Source organism: Ambystoma mexicanum, chromosome 3q, assembly GCF_040938575.1.
Source record: "Ambystoma mexicanum isolate Mex_15411 chromosome 3q, UKY_AmexF1_1, whole genome shotgun sequence".
Classification (NCBI taxonomy): Eukaryota; Metazoa; Chordata; class Amphibia; order Caudata; family Ambystomatidae; genus Ambystoma; species Ambystoma mexicanum.
The window spans coordinates 526,303,819-526,320,755 of NC_090926.1; positions in this window are offsets into that span (position 1 = coordinate 526,303,819).

The following is a 16,937-nucleotide window of genomic DNA, read 5'->3' on the forward strand; positions in this document are numbered from 1 at the left end:
GGGGGCCCACCGTGGGTCTCCACTGTGGCCGGGGACGTCTTGTGCCAAAAGGAACGAAAGGACAAATCACATCCTATGGGTCAACACTTGAAAATGAGCGTCACCCAATAAGGCATTTAAAGCTCCCCAGTGAGAGTCAATAATGAACATACCGCAAATGGGAATGAGACCAAGACAAAGTGTGGGTGAATTCAAGTTTATCTAAACCAATATAGGGCAAGCAGAGAACTCTGAAAACTCCAAGAGCATTCTGACGGACAATAGAAAGGCATTCATATTTATTACAAAATAACGTCATCAGTGAGGTACGCTATAGGGGGCACATAGTCATTTGGATTGGGTGGTGAAGACTAGATACTATGTATTGTGTAATGGCGGTTCTCCAGGAATGGCGGAGATCCACTTGGTGCCATTGCGGGATGCTCGGGTCAGCTGGACTCATCTGGCCATCATCTATCTAAGGTAACACATGAGACACATACTCTTACACATTTGACCAGAAGAAAAAGTGAGAACACATGGGTCCGAGTGGCCAAATTACTCATAAGATTATGGTGTCACATTCACCAATCATTCTGTTAGATCTACTAAGGCAATTATTTATTGTTTGTTTGTGTGAGAAGAATATATTGCCACACAGGGGGTCAGGGCTGATCTGTTTTCCCAAATTTTAATTTGTTTCACTTTTACTTTTTTTCCTCTTTTCTAGCTGATTTGAATTTGAGAGTATTCTTAGACTCAACACCCTGAACTTTTCTCGTTCACGGTTCGCTCCTCCTCATTTTCACCTCTTTTTGAGGTTATCATTGAGTTGGAGCGCATGACACAGCTTATCTATCACAGGCCCCCTATATCCGGCTTTCGGACTCTATCTTTTTAAGAGCACTTTTTTGCTAATTCTCAATACGTTGCTATCCTTCACCATTAAATATCGTTTACTATATTATATGAGTAAACAGAGCAGTGCTTTATTTTGAGCTGTTGATAGTACCATCTTTACATTCTTAATTACTTTTTTAGTTTGAGCTGGTGTACTACAGTATTGACGCTAACAGCGCACCATAACGCTGGTTCCTTTATACTCACTATGCAACAATTTGATGAAAACTGGTCATGTCTCTTGATCAAACAATACAGAATAGACACGCCACGTTGTGGTGATTGGGAGTGCAGCCCACACCGCTGGCTTAACAGCCTTGGTCTATACCCTCTGTTTTCGACATTGATGACGAGGCTAAAGCCAGCGGTAGAATGACTGATGTATAAAACATTTTTACGGCAGTTGAAAATCGGGACATTTTAGGTGCTCGTCTTAGCAACAAACAAACAAAAAAATGATGTACATAAATGTCAAAAAAAAAGAAAAACATAAAGAGCTCTGTTGGAAGTTTGAACTCTCTGAAGAGGTTGGTTCCTTATTTGCAAAGTCTTTTTCCATGAAGTTGCACAAGCTTATATGCGGTATGCCACCATTCAAAGGTATTGCCAAACAGTGGGCATACATCATTAACATGTTGCTTATGGCTAAACCCTGCTCATCGACAGTGTGCGTTGTATGCCGTGCCAAAAGCATGACTAAGCGCAGATAGTTTAGTTTTCACCTATCCACGCGGAGAAGCAAAGAAACGACTGTGGGGGAAGCAGGGGAGTTGCTAGGTCTGGAAAAGACCCGGGGCAAAGCTGATGTCGGAACTGTTGGGACTGGGGGCTAGCTAGTCTTTTGGCTGTAGCTTCTGAGATTCTATCCGGGGCTACAACCAAAAGATCAGGGGCTATAGCCCCCTTAGCCCCCCCCTAGCAACGCCCCTGGGGGGAAGTAGCACGAAGGATATTTATTGTAGAAAAGGCACATTGTGTGTTGGATAATAGTGCACATGTCCAATACAATGACTGCACATGAAAAAGTAAAACGTATAACATTGGTTGTCCAAAATGCATTCCAATATTTATTTTGCCTCTTTTTAGCATTCGAATCTTTCAGGCATGGGCACTTTCAAAGGCCGAAATAAACATCAGAATCGATTGGGTGCCACAGGTGCTTTATTTTCTCTGTTTATGTTTTGGTATGATTCTTGTTCATACAGTTACCCCCTCGAGCCGCAACTCCCACTCCCACGTAACTCTATAAAATAAAAATAAAGAAAACAATTACACTGCAACACCTTTTACGGGCCTGTTAGTGCGCTGCCGCACATGCAGTGCTCCTTAGCAAGGACGCACATTTGTCACAAATGGCTCTTTGCTCTTTGGCCCAATACTAACGGTGCTTTCTTTAGCTGGCATTGGCAAGCGGTGGCCATGCGAAGTAACTAGTAGAAACACGAGCAAAGGAGCAGGGTGTTGAAACAGCGACAGTTACGATGAGAGGAGAAATGCCCGATTCGAAAGGATACAAACTGTCCCCCGTTGGTGACCCCAGTTGCACAGGGTGGATAAAGTGCCTCATTTAACTTTTTCCCAATGAAACCCCAAATTAAGAGCAAATAAAGAACACACATTTCACGTTACCGAATTCGAAGAAATGCCTCTTCACGTGTGTGTTTTTGAGGTTTGGACTGAGGTAGAAAGAGGGTTGAAGTGCATGCTTTTGACCACACACATAGTGTGAAATTAACAGAACTGAATAGATACCAAGATGAATAAATGCATGAACACGGGCAACCAGAATTGGAACATTTGAAAATAAAAATAGAACATGTATTAAATAAAGTGTTTAAAAACACATATTTCTGCTGAGTCCCTTTTGTTTCTGTTGCAGCAGACGGGGTTGAACACTGCTCGTTGTTATTCTTTTGCTCACAATGCTATTCGTGCTTTGTAACTTTATTTAATGACGCTTCCAGTTATAGCATGCGCCAAGACCTGACCCCACATTACAAGTATTCCTATGCAGAAATAATAATGGAATGGCTTGACCGCAAAAAGGAATTTGATCCTGTATAAATGATTCAATTAACTCAATTTTATTTGCACGCCAAAAAATCAATGAACGCTGATAGATGCTAAGGTAGTTTTCTCCTTACGGGATATAAATGAAATGGCCCGCTGCTGACAATATGTGAGAGCCTTGCTAATTGAGGCTATGCATAGGCTTTTAGGAATGGAGCCAGCAATTAACATTAGATGTAATATGTATCTTAGGGAGTGGAAGCGGGGAGCTGCAGTTATGATATGATAAATGCCAAATCATTGACACCCATTGAGATCTGACTTTGTATTTTAGGGAGTGGGAGTGGGGTGCTGCTTTGAGAAACATGGAGGCCTGCAGCATCTTCATACTCGCAAATAAAGCAACAGTCAAACACTCTGGCTAATTAGATTTAAATACACCAAATAAAAGCTTTTTAAATAAATAAATAAATAAATAAAACATTAGATGAAATATCCTGTACCAGTCACTAGTCACACACTTTACTTGACATAACCCTAGAAGCCAGCAGTTAAGGTTGACATGAAATGCATGTTTATAATTGCCTTTTCCAGCTAAGGTGACCAGATTTCCAAAATGAAAAACCGGACGATCAACAACATAAAAATCAACAACATAAAAGAGGGACTACCCCATCACAGCCCACCAATTACGCCTGCCACCCCCAACACGCCCCCACAACCAGCACACAATCATATTTCCAGCACTTCTCCTTTCTATAAACTGTATATGATCTCATTTGTGCAGTTGTGTTTGTGAATCTTGGCATGTCAATTCAAGACTGGCTTTGCTTTAATTGATATAACGTTGCTTGCTGTACAGTCGTTTTCCAACCCAGTCTGTGGCACAGTCGGCAAGTGTTGTGCCTTGTACCTGAAAGGTTTATGAGTTCGAACCAATCCCCCAACTTCAAAATTCTGGTAGTGTGAAAATAAATTACAATTTTAATTACCGTAGCCACTAGCCACCCAACCCTGTAAACCCTGGACGGTTTCTAAAATGAAAAATACTCCCTGGACCCAGCACGGATGGTGATTTCCCGGGTCTGTCCCGGGAACACCGGGACGTCTGGTCACCCCATTTCCAGCCATCATGGTCATCGGGCTTTGAAATGATGGATGGTAAAGATGCAATGCAGGGCAGAATTGCATGGTATTTGCAAAGTGGCACCATTTGCCCTGGTTAAAACAGACATTGAAACAAGATGGGTCTGAGTTACAAAGCAGAGTTCAAAGTTATTTTCGGATTGAAAAACACTTTTGTAAATCATGCCACAAGGGGCTCAATGTGTCCTCTCTGGCGCAAATACGGAGCAAGTTGTCACGTTTAAATTTGAAACCACAAGAGAAGCAATACACCCAGAAACAGCGTTAACATGACCTGGGCAAATGATATACCTCGTAGCTCGTCATTCAAATAATGAGCAATCCGAGCCATTGGGATCATAAACAATGAGCATGGACACGTCACTAAAATGTAAAACGATCATGATCCTTACGTAAACACGGCAGTGCAGCCTCGAAGGGAAGATACCTGTAACACACTTCATAATGAAATATGCACGATGAACAACATAATGTACACGTTTTAATCAACGTTAAATGTGCATCTATTCGCAACCAGGTCCTACGTCACAATCCTACTAAAAAATGCTTTTTAAATTATGCCCTTGCCTTTTCACAAACTATCAACAAATCTTCGCGGTCAGGCCTTATGATGCCATTCATAATAAAACGTGGTTTAAGATAAAATAAGCAATCTTTAATCTATAATATGAAGGACAGAATAGTCCAAAAAGTGTTTATGTTTTAACTGCGTTCTGGCATAAGGGGCTGGTGTCAGATTGCATGGGTCCCATACCTTTGGGCACTATGCTAAGGGTAAAATTCCTATCCTAAATGTAAAGAAAAGTGAACAAGCGTAACGTAGTCTGTTGAAATCAAGATAAGGCTCATAGCCGAATGCAAAATGCAAGTTTGCAATCCCAAAACCTTAAAGGCGAAGCAAAATTATAAAGTTGTCCAATCATAATTTAATGTAGAAGGCTGTTTTAGCGATCTAGCTTGTAGATATATATAAGGCAGTTGGATCAGACCATAATTCAGGATGTTCTTTCTAAGTTGCTAAATGCTTAACGTGTCTACACTATGGTAAAGAATGTCCACTAGCCTGCAAGAGGAGGTCCTGCATTGATTCTCAGACACGGACACTGTGTGTTCAATGCAATGTCTTTGAAAAACAGTCCCCTCACTCCCCGTGTCTCCACCAACTCACAGCGCTGATCTGTATCTTCCGCGTTTGCAGTCCGTGTCAGATTCTGCAAATGCGTGAGGGGACTGTTTTTCGAAGACATTGCATTGAACACACAGTGTCGGTCTCCTACTTTGAAAGTGGTGTGAACCTGGCTTAAATATGGGTTAAAGACCCTAGCATACTCTAGATGGCCGATTGGCTGTCATCGCAGTGACAACTAAGAAGTTACTTTTGAGATCTGAAAAGGTTTCCCATGTGGTTCCAAGATCACTATGCGGCCTATGTGAACCAAAAAGGACAGTTCTGCCTGACACACACGAGCCCCCAGCAAATTGTAGCCGGAGGGGACCGAGAATGATATGACCTGTGTGAATAACAACACCTATCACCTATACTTTGGCACAAACAGAAAGATTTCACTACTGTTCCATGTATTATATTTTGTCCTGAAGAAGGTCCAGACAATGAAAGGCAATATGTGTGCCACCTGAGGACCGAAACATATGTAGACAGGGGTCACGTGTTTTAGAAAGTTGGTCCAAATTTCTTTGTACCTAATTGTAAAAGAAAATATAGGGCTGAATCTAATATTTGATTTTAACAGAATTTGTTATAGTGTGTAATACACTGGTGATATGTGCTAGAAAGAAGTTTGGATAGTATGAGAGTTTGAGTTGGTATGCAAGTGTATGAAAGGTGATTGTGAGAGGTTTTGTCCCATCAAAGTGGACTATATAGTTTCTATGGTTGTTTCATATTTATCAGTTTTTGTGATAATACAAAGAATGTTCAATATATATTATGTGTTTGGACCTAGACTATGAGTAGAATCTGATTTAATTTATTTTTCCAACCTCTGTGCTTCCAACCCACATGTTTGATTGAAGATATATTGTTTACCTGAAGGGATTGGTAGCTTTACAGGTATCCCTTTGTGATATCTATGCTATTCTTCTTAATCCAGGTTTTTAATCTCTCAGATAAAGTTCCAGGAAATATTGTCCCTGTCCTGTCAAAAGAGGAAATTGTTTGATAATTCGGTGGAAAAAATATAAAACATATGGAACCTTGCTACTCAGCCCTGGCTCACCAGGTAGTCTATTAGATAAGCAAGACACAAAGCCACTGGCTGGATTACTGCTAAACAGGTGAATGAACTTCACAATTTAAATCTAAATCATTGAAATTATTTAGGATTTAGGATGAACTATTTAGCATCAATAAATCTAAGATAGCAGCCTTTTACATCCTCCCCAAAGTTCATAAAGGCATGAGAGTACCTCCAGGTAGTCCTATAGTCTGCATGATATACTCCATTCTGGAAACCTTGTTGGTTTATGTGGATTGGTACCTTAAACCATTCATCCCAGTGATTGATTGTTGGCCAAAGACTCAACAGACATGATTCGATTAATTGAGAATGTAGAAACAAATCCGATAGATCTATTAATCACACTAGACTTCAACACACTATATATGAACAGTCCACAGCTGGCAAACCAGGAAGTAGTTGAGACATATCTCAAAACAAGGACTGACTGTCACAGCACTCCCACTGCTTTCATTGTTGAGTGTGGACTACTCAGGCTGACCGAAAATGTCTTCATTTTTAATAAACAGCTATACCAACAAATCAAAGGTACTAATATGGGAGGAACCTCTGCCCCTTGCATTGCCAAACCATACATGACATATTTGGTAAAGAGACACATTTTTAACACCGCTATGATTCCCTTTGAACCACAAGTGTCTACATGGTGATTTTATATTGACAACATGTTTTTTTTGCAGTGGAAAGGAAATGCATTTGAACTAAAATCCTTCTACCAATGGCTCAATGGCAGGAACCCACACATTAGATTCACCATCACATATGACTCAAAACAGGTAACTTTTCATGCTCTACTGATCAAAGAAAGAGGGACACAACTATTTTCAGAATTATAGCACAAACCAACAGATCATAATAGTCTTTTACTCAACAAGCACGTTCATGCAATGTTAAAGGACAACTTGCCTTACGAACAATTTCTCTGCATCCAACCCCATGCTAATGATCTACTGGTTTGATTTCAAAGTCGAGGATATTAAAAAAATAGACCATTAAACAGGCATACAAAAGAGCATCCAACACTGACAGGAATATGTGCCTTTTTAGGTGATAAAGGAATGGTCTGTGTCATCACATTTAGCCCAGTAAGCACATTTATTAGGAAAAGCATCCTGAAAAATTGTCACATTATCAAACAACTGGGATCACTGAATCAAAAACCATTATTTGCCTTTAAAAGCAATGAAAATGTATGACAGCAACTAGTTCATACATAAAGACCAATGACAGGCCCAACCCCAAACATACTGTGGTGGCTACCACCTGTGCAGGGACACTATAGATGCATACATTGTGTGCCATGTCATTTTACCTATAACACCAAAAGATTTGAACATGATGATTTCAAATTGGCACTGACTGGTTTCACAGACTGCAAAAGCAGTAAATTGATCTATGCGATCAGATGCCCATGTGACCTATTATATATAGGTAAGACAAAGAAACCAGTGAAACAACGCCTTTTTGAGCATAGGTCATGCATCTGGCATTGATTCACAGATAAACCCCAGATAGAATATGTTACTAGACTTAGACACACAGATAAAGATCTCACATGGGTGGTGATACAGCAGATCACCGAGCACCCCAAAGCAGGCAGTTTTGACCCGTCACTCACAAATACTGAAAAGAAGTGGATCCATTGCATAGACACAGTTAAGAAAGGACTCAACATATGTGTGGAGTGGAATGAACAGCTGGTATGATCTATTTTCAAATCACACACATTCATCTAAATAGGCATTGACCACATATGAGGGTTAACACATAAACTTCCCATTAAAGGGTGCCCGCCACTTTGCAGTATTTGAAATATTTACAATATAATAGGCTGACATATGCCAATTTTGTCTCACCTTTTAAGTGGCATAATACCAACACATACATGTGTTTTAAGATGCAGTCACTATGCACAAGCATCATCTACATTTATAATAGTGCAAATGTGTAGGTTGGTTTGTGGCATTGCAAAGTGTTGTTCCTTATACAATTTTGCACTGTTTCACCAATCTGCTCCAAATTTTGCAGTTGTCTGTTAGCCCTCTCCGGTCAATACTGTCTACATGAAATTTGGACACCCCACCCTGTTCCCCACAATTTCAGCACAAGTTAAAATGTGTTTGTGAATTTGTGACTTGGTGAAGCAGTGTTCCTCATACAATTACACACTGTTTCACCAATCCTCACCACATTTTGCATACTTACTTGTTTGGATCCTCTGGACATTACTGGCTACATTACATTCGGACAACCCAACACTTTCACTGGGATTTCAGCACCTTCACACATGAGACGGTTGCCGGTCCTCAACCCTAGAATGCACAGTTTCTGAGACAAGTGCACCACAATGCACCACAACAAACTGCACCATGCCAGGGTGAGGCGACAGGTGGCGAGATAGCACAGAATGTCCCAGTGTGCATCAGCATACCATCTCTAACCTCCCCCCAATTTCTGCTCCATGGTATATTAGCCAGCCACACATGCCCATTCTCAGGGCAGTTTACTTCAAAGTACAAAGCCCAGCAAGCAATATGCCAATTAGAACAGCGACCTACAGTATCATCGATTTTCACAATTGATGAGATTGTTGTCATGTCTATACATAGAACATGTTCAGAGAATGAGTACTTTTTGCTAATAAGGTATTAAACCTGCCAAGATAGGCTTGCACGTATAGTACAGTGAAAGAATGTAACATTCTCCGAGGACAGAATTTGTTATACTTTGTGTTGAACAGATCTATGTTAGAGATCAACACAATATGCAGAATCAAAGTTATTAGTAGTTCTGAAACAAAGTTTGTATTACTTATTCCGCGATTGCACTAATAGTAAATTGACCATACGGATTATGTGCCGTCACGGCTCGGGCTCTAAGATCAACATCGACTGTGCTGTGAATTTGTGTGTCTGTGAAAAAAATAACAATATTTGTATGAATAGGTTGTTGGTTCAGTGTGCATAGCCCTAATATTGGCTGTACAAATTATGGACCCCAGTGGTACAGGTTCTGATTTGTTCAGGTTGACTGATTTATGAACGCAGATATTATTTTTCAAAACACAAATACAAGGATTGTGTAAACAGGATGTTGATGCAATGTGTATAGCTTCAGAAGACAATCAATGTGATCTATAATAGACTTAGAGAGATTTTCTTCTATGCTATATTTTGGTGAACACCGGTAACAATCTAGAGGCTATGAGCACAACTTTTCTTTGAACATCGATAGGACTTGCATCACTAAAGATAGCATCCATTTGACAACTCCTGGGCCTTGAGTGGAACAGTTCAAGTCGTCAGCGATCTACCGTGATACAAGGTCCTGGCGTGTTTCACAGGAGTATATGAACCACACACATCGGCAGCAGCTTCACTCTGCTGGCGTTCTAAATCTGGTCTTAGTAACAAGGTAAGTCCCATCATATCCACTGGGGGACACTTAGTCCTCAATATAGCACGAGAAAACGAGCAGATGTGTATCTATCTGCCCTACTAATCTTGGTTACACTTAATTAAGTGGATTTACAGCACAGTATATTTATTCTCTGTGACAACTACCTCCTTTAGTAATGTGGATATTTGATTTAAGCTAAGTGTGAACCGGTGGCTCTTATAGCTCAGCACATTCTGTATCCATGGCATTTTCTCCAACAGTATGTACAGCACTTTGAAAAACCTGCATCAATGAGAACTATGCATCATTAATATGGATCACTGCCAATACCATTCTCCACACCAAATACTGCATAATTGCAGGTACTGCGGCAGATTCACCCAAATTCAGAATACGATAAGCTTTATATCTCAATGTCGTCTTTTGAGACACTTACACATTGGGCTTCATTCCAAGTTTGGTGGTTTCCTGCCGGTAAATCCGGTGGGATACCAAATTGTAATACCATTAACGGCACCTGGTCTGACGGAATTACTGGCAGATTACAAGTGCCTATAAGGGCACTAAATCCCCATTCGATGGGGTCTCATACGACTCCATTGGGGGATTTGTTGGTAATACCAGTGCCAGTAATACCGGCAATTGTTGAAGGTATGATGCCAGAATCCTCCAACTCCGAGCTGGAGGTAATTATGGCCACTCCACCAACAAACTCGGAGTATGACGGGGCAAAAAAGTGCCTTTCAATGGAATTACCGGCACTTTAATTCTGGACTGGCATACTCGTAATGAGGCCCATGTTAGGCTATGACAGATGAATGACCACAGTTGAAGTAGAAAGCCACTGTGTGTTGGGATTAAACAAGGAATGGCATTGAATCTGTTTATTCCGAACATGAAACATTTGTTATTAGTGATTTTGGGGTGCCGATATTAGGAATACCTAATGTATGTCTGTTATCTAGGTGCAGATAGACAGGAATTTGTCAAACAATATTTCTACCTGACCACATGGGTGAAGCCTTTGGAAATCCTTTGTAATCATGTCCCATTTCATGCAATATGGTCTGGAACTATGACATTGAATTGTCTTTGTATACTATTTGTATAGGCCCCATGTGTTAAAAGTGCATATACAAGTGCCAGTTTTTCCTGTCTTTTAAAATAGAAAGAACTTGTAAACATTAAAGGAGATATATTTCTTGATAAACACACGCACCCCTGGACATTATTTCATAATACAAATCCTAAATAACTCAGATTGAGGAATAATCCAGTCCGTGGCATTGATTTTCATCTCACCTACCTTTTTTGTAGATAGGAATGATTGCCACTATAGCCCCTGACAAGGTTCGCCATTGTTATGAAAGAAATTGCATTGAGGGGACACAATATTAACGTAGCCTATACAATTGGGTTCTGTTTTAAAGAAGTATACTGGGATTGTGTCCGTCCATTGGGCTTTGTTGCGGTTCTGTGCCATAACAGACATGCTCACTTCCTGCAAGGAAAGCTCTAAGGGGAGCAGCCTAAATGAATGTAAGATGTATTCTGCCCAAGCAATGTATTATTACGCCTTATATCTTTACAACGATGTTGAAGTAATTAAACCAGATTTTTTTCTGGGATGCAAGCAGCTGTGAAAGGATCATCGAACATAATTGTTATCCTGGATAACATGAAAAAGCATTCCCCATGTCTGGTCGGCAAATGCGCATTTCTTTTTTTCTATCAATTTCTAATAAGCAGACTTAAGTTGTCCAACGGTATCAGTGCAATAAGCATCTTAAGTTTCAACCATTGTGGGAGATTAGATTGAGCCCTGTTACATTCACTTTAGCCTTGCATTTCTTACCATCACAGCTGGCCTGGTGATTAGAGGCTGAACTCTGATTAGGGTTTCTTCAAAAATATGGAGATCTTCACTATTTGAGATCATGGAATGAAGAGAGTATTTTCAAAAAGTGGAAAAAATAACCGTACAGATGTTATGTTGGTGTATTCATTGCGTCAATGTGACCCTACTTTACGGTATGTTGTGAGCGTTCAAAAGCCACAAGTAGAGCACATTCTTGGGAGAACCCAACCTGATCAAAGCTGTGTATAACATCGGTTATTGACAGAACCGAAGGACGGCACTCACAACATGCATGGCAGGTACACAATATCACCATGTCCCCTGGCTTTCAACTACCCACGTTCCACCCCACAGAGCAAAGTCCCCTGTGCTACTACCACACACAGTTTTGAGCCGCACGCGTCAGGTGAATCAATCCAGCCCATTCCTGGAGTCCACATCCCCCAGCTTTAAAAATCCTGGGTCCTCCAGAGCTGCAAAAAAAGCTACACATGGTGTTGAGGAGTGTGCTGTTGGTAAAGCTATTCCAGCCTCTTCTAATAGACCATGCACCCCGGTATTCAGAAACCCATGTTCCAGTTTACAGCAGCAAAGCCTGCTGTGCTAACACCGCAGAAAGATCTGTGCAGTTCAGAGCGGTAATGATACCGCAGAGGATCCTTTCGCGTGGTTCCTGAAGCTACCTAGGTTTGCCAACTACCGCTTTTATATTTGACAGAAATACCTGCTTAATTGTGGTCATTTGTCAATAGTCCTAAACATACCACCGCCTCTACTTCCACTGTCACACTTCACCGATGTATTTAATGACTAACATCTATTGTTCTCCTGCTTTTCTGACCCAGGTTGAGCCATTAATGCATACGGACGCTAGGAGAATTGTATATACATATCTTTGTTGTGTTTGTGTAGCCCTGTGATGCCTAGTGGTGTATCGGGTTCTGGCCTTCGTGTCAACCTCAAGTGTCCAAAAGAGCAGATTTTTAACTCTATTCCTAGAGGGAGTGCTAGACTAGTTTGATGTAGTGGGGTACAGTATACCAGCTCTCTGAGCTATGCAGCATGCACCGGCTTGCTTTGATAGTGCTAACTACCGACAGCATTTCCTGTGGATATTATCTCTATATTTCTACAGTGGTCCTGGGCTCCCTGCCTGCAGGCCATTTAATATTATGGTATGGTGTGGTTGTGCTCCCCAGTGGTCTGGGAAAGGGAGATGGACTAAGGGGGAGCTAAGGCACCAACCCTTTAAAATGATGAAATGTGAAGTCACCTCATTGGCATTGGAAACTTCATATCAGTCATCTGGACAGAATTATATTTGCTTCAAATTCTAACTGGTTAAAAAACCAGCACCTATAGCAACGGTGGCTAGCTTTTTAATACAATACGGGATATATACCCTAAATGCATTCATTTGCAGGAATGACACAAAGAAAGAGGTGTGAACTTTTTAAATTTTAAATGGCCCAAGACAAACGTTGTTACTAATGAAGTTCACCTAAAGTATCAGAGAAAACGTGTGGGGTACAGTGGAACAGAATGCCACCTGGGCAGCTGTGCTGTCCCAAGTTTTTTTGGTTTTTGTTAATGGAAAATTATGCTCGTTTTCGCTCTCAGAAAGGGGACACAGCAGAACAAGCAACGCTTTCCAATTCTCCAGACTCATAAAGTATAATATGCATTAATACACCTTACAGAACCTTGTCCACTGACAGGATGACACCTCCTCCCCTTCAGTTGAATCACTTTGGAGTCAAGAAGAAGACATATTCTTCTGCCATTTGGTTGAAGGTAAGAATTTTGAAAACAAGTTTGATTTCCAACGCTCCTCCCACTGGGAGTGTTCTCTGGAAACCTACCTGGCTGGTAAGGACAGAAGAAGGATGTACCTTTCCTCTAAGACCCTGGACACAGCACATAAATATAGAATCCAAAACAGCAGCCTCACACTATGTTTCTGACATTGAACTGCCTTTGAGGCGATTTGATGCTCTTGATTCATTCTCAAGCTACTACAAGAGACACCAGAGCTGCCTTTAGCATTGCATACTTTTCAAATCACTTCCATCATCGTCTAGCCATCAGCTTGATCTCACCTGTTTGTTCCCAAGTGCCTTTGATCCAATCGACAATGCTGAGCTGCACTGCGTCATTGGAGCCAGTGATAGCGGATCACTGCGACAGTTGAATCAATTTGTCCAGACAGCCCCAAGCTCTCAAATGTGAGAATCTACACAGCACTTCTTTCCAACCTTCATTTGAGCCTCAAACTGATTGTAGCGTGTTGCAGATCACAGTGTTTGTATCTCTTGGAGCCACCGTGACAGTCTTGACACCATCTAGATCACACAGAAAGTGGCAAGAAGTCTGAATCGATGCTGACAAGCACCATACTGGCATTAAAGGTATATTAATACAGATAGATGTTAGTGGTCCTGGAGCTCTGAGCCCCTTTTAAGGTCCCTAGATACAATTAAGATGCTAATCTGTACCATTTCAAAAGACATATACTTAGACCTGGAAATTACTGCAGAGGCCTTTTCCTGTACCCCATCTTCATACTGTGTCAGAATCAGAAGTTGGACATGGTGGCATTTTAGGTAAAGTAGGTTTATATTTGAATAGCAAAACCTAAGCTGCCCCTATGTTTCTCATCTCAAATCTTTCAGAAAATAAGTCTAAAAGTGTGCTCGTCAGGATGTGCTACAAAATAAACAAAGTCTGCCAAGAGAAACCTGTTCTATCCTGGTTCTTGTCCCTACCACTGTAAACGGGGAACATAAATTCAACAAAGATAGTTAGGCCTTGGCACTGACAACTGATCAGAGGTTGGCTTATGACCCCCAGCCTTGTGTGACTTTCTTAGTAGGTGCACAACGACCTTTGTGTAGTCTAAACTGGTAGGCTGAATGACTCCCAGCGCTACTCCTGTCTGGATTATTCACATTAGTCCCATAAATGTCTCTTGTCTTGGGTCTCAGGTGGAATGGCTGCCCTTTGTTTCCCCACTCCGACCATTCTCCTGGTGGTTTCTCCCCCAAGAAAAATCCTAGTATTCTCGACCCACTAGCTAGTTCTTGGCCCCTTATCCAGGGACGTCAATTAAACAAAATGCTTGGAGTAGTGGTATTGAGATCACACACCTAATGACATCACAGGAAGTGATGTCACATTATGTTTGACCCAAATGGTACCAGTTCCTCTTAAACCCTTGCGACATCACCAGAATTGACTTTTGTGTGTAAAAGAAAAGTACTTAAATGTACAAGTTTAAAAATACCAAATAGGTACTAAAGCAGAAAAGAATATTTTAGATACCAACCATATTTTAACAAGGTTGCTTCCTTCATATGCCATGGATAGGGTCAATAAATTAAAGGGTTAGACCCAATAGAAACATAGGCCGAGGAACTGTCATTGATATGTCACTTCAGCATTGTATGACCAGTTACTTCCATATTATGCCACTCTGCATGCAAGGTATATATTGTATGATAGTAAAGCCCGTAAATTGCCAGTAGCTGCGATAATACAGTATCCAAAAATCCAATAGATGCAAGTCACCAAAAGGGCACAGGAGCATTACTAATTTAATTAATTAAAATGATTTGCTATTTATATAGTGATTTTGCTGAAAGCACTACACATAGCACATATTAAAATACAACTATTCAAATCCAAACTGGCACTCAATTATTAATCTTCAGAAGAATGAAAGGTGGAGTTCGCCTTGCCAGGATTCAAACCTACAACCTGACAATCACACATACATCACAGCAGTGAGCGATCAACTAACTAAGCTTATTTATTTATTTATTGTTCATTTGTAAGGTGTTTATACAGCAAGATATTACTCTGTCAAGAATACAGTTCCTGCGAGCTACACTTCCATCTAATCCCTTTCGACCCAGAATAGGCGAAGAGAGCCAGCGTGTAGTCTGGGGTAGAGTCCAGTCACTCTCCATAAATGCTGGAGGAAAGACTGACTGGTTATACTCTTTCAAGAATACAGTTCCTGTGAGCTACACTTTGCAGCCTGTTGCCTTTAGAAAATCAGATCCTTTTCTACCTGGAACAGGCGTGGAGCACCTGCTCAGAGTCCGGCATAGAGTCCAGTCACTTGCCAGTCAATTTACTATCTAGAGTGGCTGGACTGCCAGTGAATAACTCATAATGGTACAAAGACGTGGGAAAGTGGATTTGCCAGGACATAAAGGAGCGAGTGAACGTACTACTTCAATGCTGATTCTCCAAAGTGGAGCACCTCGCTTGTTTCTTGAAGGTGCCACTGCAGGGCCGACTACGATTTCTGATACAGTGCCCAACGCAATGTCAGGTAAGCCAGTTGAAACAGAGTGGTGCCCTGACTCCCCACATCAAACCTCAGGTTCCATATCTAGAACCTCCTTGGTTTTTGCCCCCACCGAGACATTTTCATGAACCCTATTGCTCTTTCTTTTAAGTCCTTGGAAACTGACCCCCGTAAATACCGCTATGGCTCAATTCAATCTTGCTTCACGGCCCATGCCAGTGGAATCTTGAATATATCTTTTGTGGAATCAATCGATAATTTTACAAGAGGGGGAAGGGCTACACAAGAAAATCAAGAATCTCCTTGGACCTACCCCCTTGTACCCGGAGCCTCTATTACCACACCGCTTTCAGAACCGGAATCATATCACGATCCAGGGATGGGGGGTGGACTTTTCAGTCCACTCTTCAATTTTACCCTTGAAAACGTTACCTTTGTTCTCAACTTCATCAACTTCTTCTGGCCAGTCCAGGGAAAATAGAGAAATTGGAATAACTTCCCTAGCTGAACAGAATTTCCCAAAAATTAATTCCAAAGTTATTACAGTGATTCCTTCCCCTACTGAGACTGAAGCTCATTCTAACTCGGAAAAACCTGAGGATGATCTCAACAAGGGACAAACAATCTGCCACCCAATGGAAGTGGCCTTGTTTCCCACAGTGTCAAGATCTACTAAAAATCAATTTATCTCACAGGACAGCATTGTACCGATTCTGGAAGACCTTCAAACCACCTTGCCTCAGCTGGATTAGAAATGGTGAGGCCCTATGATGAAGGACAAAAACGACCATTCTGCCCCTAAATTTAGCAGGCCATGCCCTACACCAATTAAATCAGTAACAAATTCAGTACGTCTACTCAAGAATAGTTACTTGAATAAAAGGTTCACTGTGCCACCTCCTACTGAATCCTACTTATCGGATTTGAGAGATGCTGGATTGTTAGCTGGCACTCTGAATGAGGAAAGAAAGTCCCCAACCAACCTCTGGAATTCCCACAAAGAAATCGGCAAGTGATTAAACGAACAAGAGTATTATCTAACCCCTCTACATCGGATAGCCAAAAAGATGAT